The sequence below is a fragment of the Vigna umbellata genome, chromosome 3, assembly GCF_029865625.1.
Source record: "Vigna umbellata cultivar VRB3 chromosome 3, Vumbellata_1.0, whole genome shotgun sequence".
NCBI classification, from domain to species: domain Eukaryota; kingdom Viridiplantae; phylum Streptophyta; class Magnoliopsida; order Fabales; family Fabaceae; genus Vigna; species Vigna umbellata.
Window position 1 is genome coordinate 12,290,054 of NC_142167.1, and position 9,399 is coordinate 12,299,452.

Here is a 9,399-nt window from a genome sequence, read left to right on the forward strand (position 1 = left end):
CATGGAATACCTACAAGCATTGTGTCAGATAGAGATCCAAGGTTTACTTCAAGGTTTTGGCAGACGCTACAGAAGGCTCTGGGAACGCAGTTGAGGATGAGTTCGGCTTATCACCCTCAGACTGATGGTCAAACAGAAAGGACTATTCAGTCTTTGGAGGATTTGCTAAGAACTTGTGTATTAGATCATCTTGGAAGTTGGAATGAGATACTACCATTAGTAGAATTTACTTACAACAACAGTTATCATTCCAGTATTGGTATGCCACCATATGAAGCTTTATATGGAAGAAGATGTAGAACCCCGTTGTGTTGGTTTCAAGATGGGGAAGCACTAACAGTGGGACCCGAGCTATTACAGCGAACCACAGAAAAAATAAAATTAATCCAAGATCGGATGAAAGCAACTCAAAGTAGACAAAAGTCATATGCCGACAAAAGAAGAAGACCGTTAGAATTTGAAGAAGGAGATCATGTATTCTTACGAGTAACACCAACTACAGGAGTCGGGAGAGCTATCAAGATGAGGAAACTGACACCAAAATTTCTCGGACCGTATCAGATTCTCAAAAAGATTGGGCCAGTGGCTTATGAGGTAGCATTACCACCTGGATTGGCAAATTTGCATAACGTTTTTCATGTATCCCAACTAAGGAAGTATATTCCAGATCCAAAGCATGTGTTAGAAGTTGATGAAATTCAGGTCAAGGAAAATTTAACAATGGAAGTTGGACCAGTGCGTATACTAGATGTTCAAATGAAAAAGCTAAGAGGGAAAGATATTCGCACAGTAAAAGTACTTTGGAATGAAGACACACAGGAAATGACTTGGGAATTGGAAGAATTTATGATAAAGGAATATCCATATCTCTTTTGTAAGTAATCTTTTGTTAGATAGTCTTTGTTTAAATAAATAATTTTCGAGGGAGAAAATAATTGTTGTTGGGGAGATTGTAAGATCCTTGAAAAATATTTGTAAGTTAAATACTAGATAAAAAAAAAAAAAAAAAAAAAAAAAAAAGTGAATAGTAAATTGTGAATAGTAAAAGGTGAATAGTAAAAAGTGAAGAGTAAAAAAAAAAAAAAATAAAAAAAAAAAAAATAAAATATTTTTGGAAAGGATAAGTGTTCCACGTAGCTTTGAGATCAGAATTTATCAAATTGCAAATAAAAAATTATTTTTGTAATAGTAAAATGAATAAAAAAATGAATAAAAAAATGAATAGTTAAAATGAATAGTAAAAATGAATAGTAAATTTTTTTTTGCTATAAATAGCCAAGGGGGGGAGGCTGAAAATTTACACCAAAGAACTTAGAAAATTTTTGAGAGAAGAGAGTGGGAAGAATTTCAAAGGGGATATTCTGGAAGTTTTCAGAGGACGAGGGGATTAAGTCTGTAATAGAGGTAAGGGGAGCTAACTTTGAGTATTTCCTTTTGTATTATCTTGAGTCTTGGATATGCTATATTTTGTTTTTTCTGATCTTATATCTTGAATATGGAGTATTTTGTTTCTGTATGATCTTAAATTTTAAATGAGAGTATACTTTGTGTTGATATCCAAGTGTGATAGTTGTAAAATGTAATGTTGATTATGTTATGCCACTTGTATGTTATCAGTTGTTTATTTTTTTGTATTTTGGAAGGATTAGAAATTGTCTAACCGGCTCTGCCAGATTCAATTTCTTGTTTCCCCAAACATTCTATTGTTTTCCTTATTTAATTTTATTGTATTTTGGAAGGATTAGAAATTGTCTAACCGGCTCTGCCAGATTCAATTTCTTGTTTCCCCAAACTTTCTATTGCTTCAGTTATTTATTTTATTGCACTTTTGGAAGGATTAGAAGTTGTCTAACCGGCTCTGCCAGATTCAACTTCTTGTTTCCCCAAACTATTTATTGCTTTACTTATTTATTTTATTGCATTTTTGGAAGGATTAGAAGTTGTCTAACCGGCTCTGCCAGATTCAACTTCTTATTTCCCCAGACATGTATTGTTCTTGTTATTTAATTATATTGTATTTTGGGATGGATTAGAAGTTGTCTAACCGGCTCTGCCAGATTCAACTTCTTGTTTCCCATGAATTTTTATATTAAGATTATTCTTATGATTGTCAAATATTGTATTCTTCTATGACCATTTATAGTAATATCTTATTATGGGTAATTGTTTATAATTATCTTGTATGAATTCTATCATGAATGAGTTTCTTGGCTGAAATTGATCTTGTTGGAAGGTCTGGAGTAAGGATTCTGTAATAACTTGTATATGAGTATTAAATAGATGTAGTGATACTATTTGAGGTTGTTGTAAGAGGAAGTAAAAATATTAAAATTAGGCATTTTAGATTTAGAGCATAAGCGAACAAGGTAGATAATTTAAATAAATAAATTGTTAATTATTGAAGGCCTCCCTTTGTTGGTAGGATAGAGGAACCTTAAAAACCTGAGTTGGCACATCCCTGATCATAGAGCAGCCCTGGCCTGGTCCAGTCAGTTGTGACTAGTCATATGTGTTGGCGTCGAAGGTGAGTTTGATGCGTTCAGACATCTGGGTCCTCTCCGGTGACCAATTGGGGTAAAGAAAGATCTCTAATAGGATGAAATTAAAATAAAATAAGTTAATTGGAGATGCATAAAGTTATCATGGTAAAAACTTCATATATATTTTATTTATCGTTACATTGAGCTCAGACTTTAATATGTAGTGGCTAAGATATGATGAAATGTTTTGGCTGATCTATGAATCTTTAATTGGTGAAAATATGTTGAGTTATACTCGTTATGGTCAAAAATGAGTTTATAATATGAAGTATGATAGCTGGCGATATGTTTAATTTATTGACACCAAAATAGGTTATTGTCAAATTATGATTAGAGAATGAACATGATTGAGTTATGTGGAGAAGAGGTTATGAATTGTTGATTTGATGAAATGTTGGAGTGGATAAGAGAGTATGAAATGTTGATGTGATGAAATGTTGGAGTGGATATAAGAAATTATTGCTTATGAAATGATGTTTCCTACGGGAAGTAGTATGTTCGGTTATACCATGAGAGCTTGGTATGAACAAAGTAACACCTGAGGTTAATGAAAGCAGGCAGCAAGTGGTCTGACCATAAGGCTTTGACATAAATATGTGGTTCATAAGTTTTATAGAAGCAGGCAGAGAGCGGTCTGACCATAAGGCTTCAGAGAGTAAGACATAGTATACAGGTGAGGCTTAAGGAAGCAGGCAGAAAGCGGTCTGACCATAAGGCTTCGTGAGTAAGCATAGTATAAATTGTAAGGTTTATGAAATTGAGGAAGATGATTTTGATAATGATGAATTAATGACATCGGGGTAATGATATTTGAGTAATTGTAGAAATAAATGATTAAACTATTCTTATTACAAGTTTAATGATTGATTTGATATGGTTGGCTTACCCTTATTTGTTTATGCTATGATCATATAACTCATGTTATATGTGATTAGATAATGTTGCAGATGTGGTTGAAAAAGCTTAGAGATGAGAGAGATGCGGGGAAAACCTTTCATGGATTTTTGTAAAAAGAATAAATTTGTATTGGGAAGATTATGTTGTGTAAAATTTAAAAGTTGAAATGTCAACGGTGAAGACTATATTGTTTAAAGTTTGTAAGTTTGGTATTGTACTTTGGAGTAATTGAAATAAAGTTTGATTGTTTATATGAGATATCGAATTAATTTAGTCTCTACTATCAGTAATACCCTTTAAAATATTTGGGTGTTACATTTGCTACCCATTCTGGGTATCTCGCCACAGCTAGAAACCCTGCATCGAATTGCTTCTGTACCTCCTCCTTGATCTTCAAGGACATTTCCGGTTTCATCCTTCTTAGCTTTTGCTTTACCGGTGGGCATTCCGGCTTGAGTGGGAGCTTGTGTTGTACAATATCTGTATCGAGGCCTGGCATGTCATTGTAAGACCAAGCAAACACATCCCTGAACTCCCTCAATAATTCACGCAATTTTTCTTTCACTTCTGCTTTCATGGCTGTACCGATCTTCACCTCCTTTACCTCATCCCCATTCCCTAAATTGAGTACTTCAACATCTTCCTGGTGAGGTTTCATCTCCTTACACTCTTGTTCCACTAGTCTCAACAGTTCAGGAGGGGGTTCCGGGTCATCATCACAATCATCTTCCGTATTATTGACGGGGCGCCCAAAATCAGGAATATCAACATAATTACTTTCAAAACATTCATTGTCATATCTGCATTATTTGAGTTTATGAAAAGGAAATAAATAAACGAAAAACGACGAGGAATGCAAAATGATGATAAAACACAAACAAACACACTTTGATTATCGCGCTGAGCATAACAAACTAAAAGCGTCAACCCGTAAGTCATGAATCCTAAAGCCCCGGGTAAAGCTATAGGATTAATTAAAGTTATTACATCTTATTCAAATTAAGCATCACGGGCAAATCCAACATCTCCCAATTGTCGAGTCGTGCATCCGGGGAGCAGGCCCACACGCAACTGGAGCCTTCCAATCCATCTTCATCTCCCACAGCTGCTATGTGGCCAGCGTTAACCCAACCAGCACTGCGAAAGCTCTCCTTGAGGTCACAGATACGAATTCTTCCCACTTTGGGCTCCCGTCTTTCCATCCGAGCCAGACTGCGCTCCCTCCTTTCTTCTATCAGCCTTCTCCTATCCTCCTTGGTGGGCTTGTATCCCAGGCCATACCTATTCTTGTTCTCGACGACCTCCAGAGAGAATGCTCGCCCCTGTCCATACCTACCCAAACCTTTCCCATGCATATAACCTTCTTTTAACATGACTTTGGCCATCATGATAGAAGCACGCGACAGATGTGGGCTGACCGCGAATGGCTCCACGTAAGTGTTTCCCACGATCTCCAGAGATTGGAAAGTTGCCTCGAGAGCTTCCTCGGCTACTTCAATATAACGGGAGGATGATGGTCCGCTCACCAGGAAATCCTCCTCTCCTGCCACTATCACCAGCTTGTCTCCCATAACATACTTCAACTTTTGGTGTAGTGTGGAAGGCACAACTCCTGCAGAATGGATCCACGGGCGACCCAACAAACAGCTATAAGCCGGGAGGATGTCCATGACTTGGAATGTCACTTGAAAGACACAAGGACCGACTTGAACGGGCAATTCAATTTCTCCCATCACTACCCTTTTACTGCCGTCAAATGCCCTCACAATCATAGAGCTCGGCTTCATATGCATTCCATCACAGGGGAGCTTCTCCAATGTCGATTTTGGCATGACGTTCAGAGAGGAGCCATTGTCCACCAAGACACGCGCTATAACGTGATCCAGGCATTTCACAGAGACATGAAGAGCCTTGTTATGCCCTCTCCCCTCAGTGGGTATCTCCTCATCAGTAAAGGTGAGGTAATTATTAGCGACGATGTTGCCAACAATGCCCTCGAACTTGTTCAGAGAAATACCTTGTTCCACATGAGCCTCACTGAGTATCTTCATCAACAACTTTCGGTGCGAGGCAGAGTGCATGAGTAATTCTAGCAAGGAGATCCGGGCAGGCATGCGATTCAACTGTTCCACCACTTTGTACTCACTCTGTTGTATGAACTTTAGGAATTCACCAACTTCTTCTTCAGATATTTCCCTCTTCTCCTCTGTGTCGGGGGTCTCCTCGGCCTCCACGTTCTTCCCCCTCAAGAACTCCTTTGCTTTTGCAGCCATTGTTGCTTCCCTATCATTGGTTCTTTCTCTCGCCAATTCTGGTGGTGTAAAGATTCGACCACTTCTGGTCATTCCACCAATGCCTGATATGTTTTCCACAGTCGGATTCGCATATTCTCCCTCGTCTAATGCAGTTGCCCCATATCTCCATGGGACGGCTTTCTCGTTCTTATAAGGGAAAGGAGTTGGCACTCGGATGACCACAGACGGATTTCCTTCAGTTACCAGTGCAGGGGTGGTCCTAGTAAAATGGATCACCAAAGGTTCGGGTAGAGTCACATCAGATTCTCCACCAATTTGTGCAAATACTTCCTCCTCTCTGACCTTGCGGCACACTTGCATCAGATTTCTATCAAGTAAGTCTTGTAGAAAAATCTCGAATTCCATACATTCCTCAATAGAGTGCCCGGCCTCCGGATGGAGTGCGCACGCTATACCCAGATCATAATCGCCCTTCACTAGGCCCTTCTTCAACAAAGCTTCAAAGATAAACCTCCTAGAACTTCGGATTTCGCCCACATCTCTTATCAGATCATGGTTTCCAACCTCAACGGCGTTCGTCGAGGAACTCCCGTGCCCGGACAATGGATTAGTATTGACATTGGGCTGGTCCTCTTGAAACTTTAACCAACCCGAATCTATCAGAGCCTGAACTTTGTATTTGAGAGCCATACATCCTTCGGTCGAGTGGCCAACGCCTCCTGCATGATAACTACACCTGGCATTCGCGTCATAACCCCTAGGGTACGGCGGCTGTACGGGCTTCATCGGACAAATGGCGACCAGACCCTTTTTGACTAGGTTAGGTAACAATTCAGTGTAGGTCATGGGGATTGGGGTGAACCTAACAAATTGATTTCCCCTTGGGTTGTTGTTGTGACCCACATTCAGATTTGGGCCCATGTTTGCGACCGGTCTTGCAGCTTCGGTTGGGATACGCTGCGGTGGATAATACGCTTGTTGTTGTTGAGGCCTAGCTTGGTGAACAAACGTGGTGTTAGCAGCATAAGGAGGTGGGTTTAAGTATGGCCGATAATTAGGATTGGGAGCTCGTCCTCTCCACGCAGGCATTACCGACGCAGCATGTATCTCCCCCTCTTTTTTCTTCCCCTGATTGAAACTGGGCTTTTTGTAGTTTGTAGTTGCAGGTGGACCATAGGCTATCTTCCCGTTTTTCAATCCAATTTCTATCCTCTCACCAATGATGATGGTGTCAGCAAAATTGACAGATACATTCCCAACCATATGCTCATAAAATGGCGGCTGGAGTGTGTTTACGAACATCGACACCATCTCCTTATCAAACAACGGCGGCTCAACTTGAGCAGCCAACTCTCTCCATCGCTGGGCGTACTCTTTGAAAGTTTCATTGTCCTTTTTTGTCATATTCTGCAGCTGCAGACGGTCCGGAGCAACATGAGTATTGTATACATATTGTTTTACGAAGGCGTCAGCTAGATCCGCCCAACAACGAATTCGGTATGGCTCCAGGTGGGTGTACCAGTTCAATGCCACCCCAGCCAAACTTTCCTGGAAAACGTGGATGAGTAGCTGCTCATCATGAGCATACGCAGCCATCTTTCTGCAGTACATGGTCACATGGCTTTTAGGGCAAGTGTTACCCCTATATTTTTCAAACTCCGGCGCCTTGAACTTAGGCGGGATTTTCAAGCCCGGAACCAAACTCAATCGGGCCGCATCTCCAAACCCGTAGCTCTCAACTCCCTCAACAGCTCTCAACCTCGCCTCCAGACTTTCCAACCTACCCGTAGCTCCAACGAGGCTACCGAATCCCCCAACCACCGTGGCGTGTGGTGCAGCTTCGGCTGAAAAATCCTCCCTAGCAACCACAGGCGGTACTGAGGTCACCCGAATTCCATCAGTTGTGTTGGTCTCATTCATTCCCGTGCCCACCATGGGAGCCGACACTAAGACAGGTCCCTGAGTGTCGGTGGTTGGTGGTATATTGACAGTCGCGGGGAACGAGAATGAAGCGTGCTCAACTTCTGAGTACTCTCCTACAGGAGGGGTGTAACCCGGAGGTAAACCATACAGTGGGAAAGGAACATATTGGCTCGCAGCGTTGAACATTGGAGGATAAGGGTGAGCATTCCCCTCAACATGCGCAGATGAAGACTCTCCAGTAGTCTTCATGGATTCAAGCGTCGCCAAGATCTGGCCGATCTGGTCCTTCAACTGGCCAACATCCGTTTTGAGAGACTCTTGTGACTCCTCCCAGCTTGCCATGGCTTTTGAGTTTGCCCGGGTCCGGTAGGGATGTCGTGGAAATTTGGTCGTCGTTTTTTCTCACGCGTACTGCTTTATTATTTTAATTAATTAGATGGAAATGAAACATGCTGAACAAAAGAAAAGATGATGCATGCTAGTAATAGGGGGAAATCACAAGATTGTAATGACTTCACTGAGGGAAATTAACACAAGCAGATGCTAAACAACATCCCACACCTTTCATTTAAAGGGAAACAAGTTCATTACATTTCTTAAAGGAAACAAACCATAAAGATCCCTAAATACATCAATTCCTAGTCCGAGTGATGAGGGATTTCATCTCGTCTATCAACCGTTTACAGTGATTAATAAAAAGCTCTATCTCTACTGGTGGGCTATAAAAGTGGGTACTCGCTTCAGCTTCCGACACCATTCTAGGGATGTCTTCAATTGCCCCATTTGCCAAAGCAGCCAACTGAGAGAAGCTTTCCTTCCAATGCTTTACGGCCGTTTCTCGCTCTGCGATGTGCTCTTTCATTCGCTTTATCAAGGCCTGATGCCTTTCTTCAAATTCCATCGACCTCCATCGCTCCTCCTGCTCCTCGATGTAATCCTCCATCTGCTTTAACATGGCTCGATATTCCCCTTCAGCCTCTGTCAGCTTCCAGCGCTCCTGATTCAACTCCGCTTTAAATGATGTAGCCATTTCCTTCATTTGATGCCCCGATTCTTGTACTTGGACTTGCGCTTCCCTTAGTCTTTTTAGGGCTTCCCTCTTATCCCTCTTGGCTTCTTCATAGAGTTGTTTCCACTGTCTGCCCTCTTCTAGAGCCACATTCTTCTCATTCACCCTCATGGATAACTCCTTACTTGCGGCCGCAAGATCCTGTTTTACTCGGAATGTATAATCTCTCTCTGCCTTCTGGCTTTTGACAATGTTTTCATAAGCCTGTGACTTTTCTTCGTTATCATTCCTCATATCCACAAAATCATTGCGAGCTTTCTGTAATTCAATTTCCAACCTAGCATTCCTCACCCTCAATTTCTCCACCTCAACCTTCAACTGTTTCACCTCTTCACTTTCTGGGGCTTGGGATATTCCTTCACTCGCCGATTGATCATTGATGGGCTTGAAAGGCAACTTGACTTCTCTTACCCTCTCCAGAATCCAGGTATGGTAACTAACCCTGCTATCCATCACTCCACTCCTCAGGTCCTTCTCTGCTCGCACCACATTTTCCCAGGCACTTCTGACTCTCCTCAACATTTCAGTACAATGTCCGTCCTCATAGTAGATGAAGAAGGCTGTAAGATAATCTGGTGAAGGCGCTCCCTTCATAGGATATCCGAACTGTCTTTGGACCAAAATAGGGTTGTAGTTAATACAATACCTAGCGCCTATGAGAGGTATGTTAGGGAAGTTGCCACAATGATGGATAGATGGTTTAGTCTCAAGCCAA

The 9,399-nt window shown here is 41.3% G+C and overlaps 1 long non-coding RNA gene across 1 annotated transcript; it reads left to right on the forward strand.

Moving 5' to 3' along the window:
• The first annotated feature begins 1,316 nt into the window (after window positions 1-1,316).
• Window positions 1,317-3,695, forward strand: LOC148201661 (uncharacterized). Its single transcript, XR_015784936.1, has 2 exons — window positions 1,317-1,404; window positions 3,476-3,695. It is a non-coding gene; the product is annotated as an uncharacterized LOC148201661 (long non-coding RNA).
• The last annotated feature ends 5,704 nt before the right edge of the window (window positions 3,696-9,399 follow it).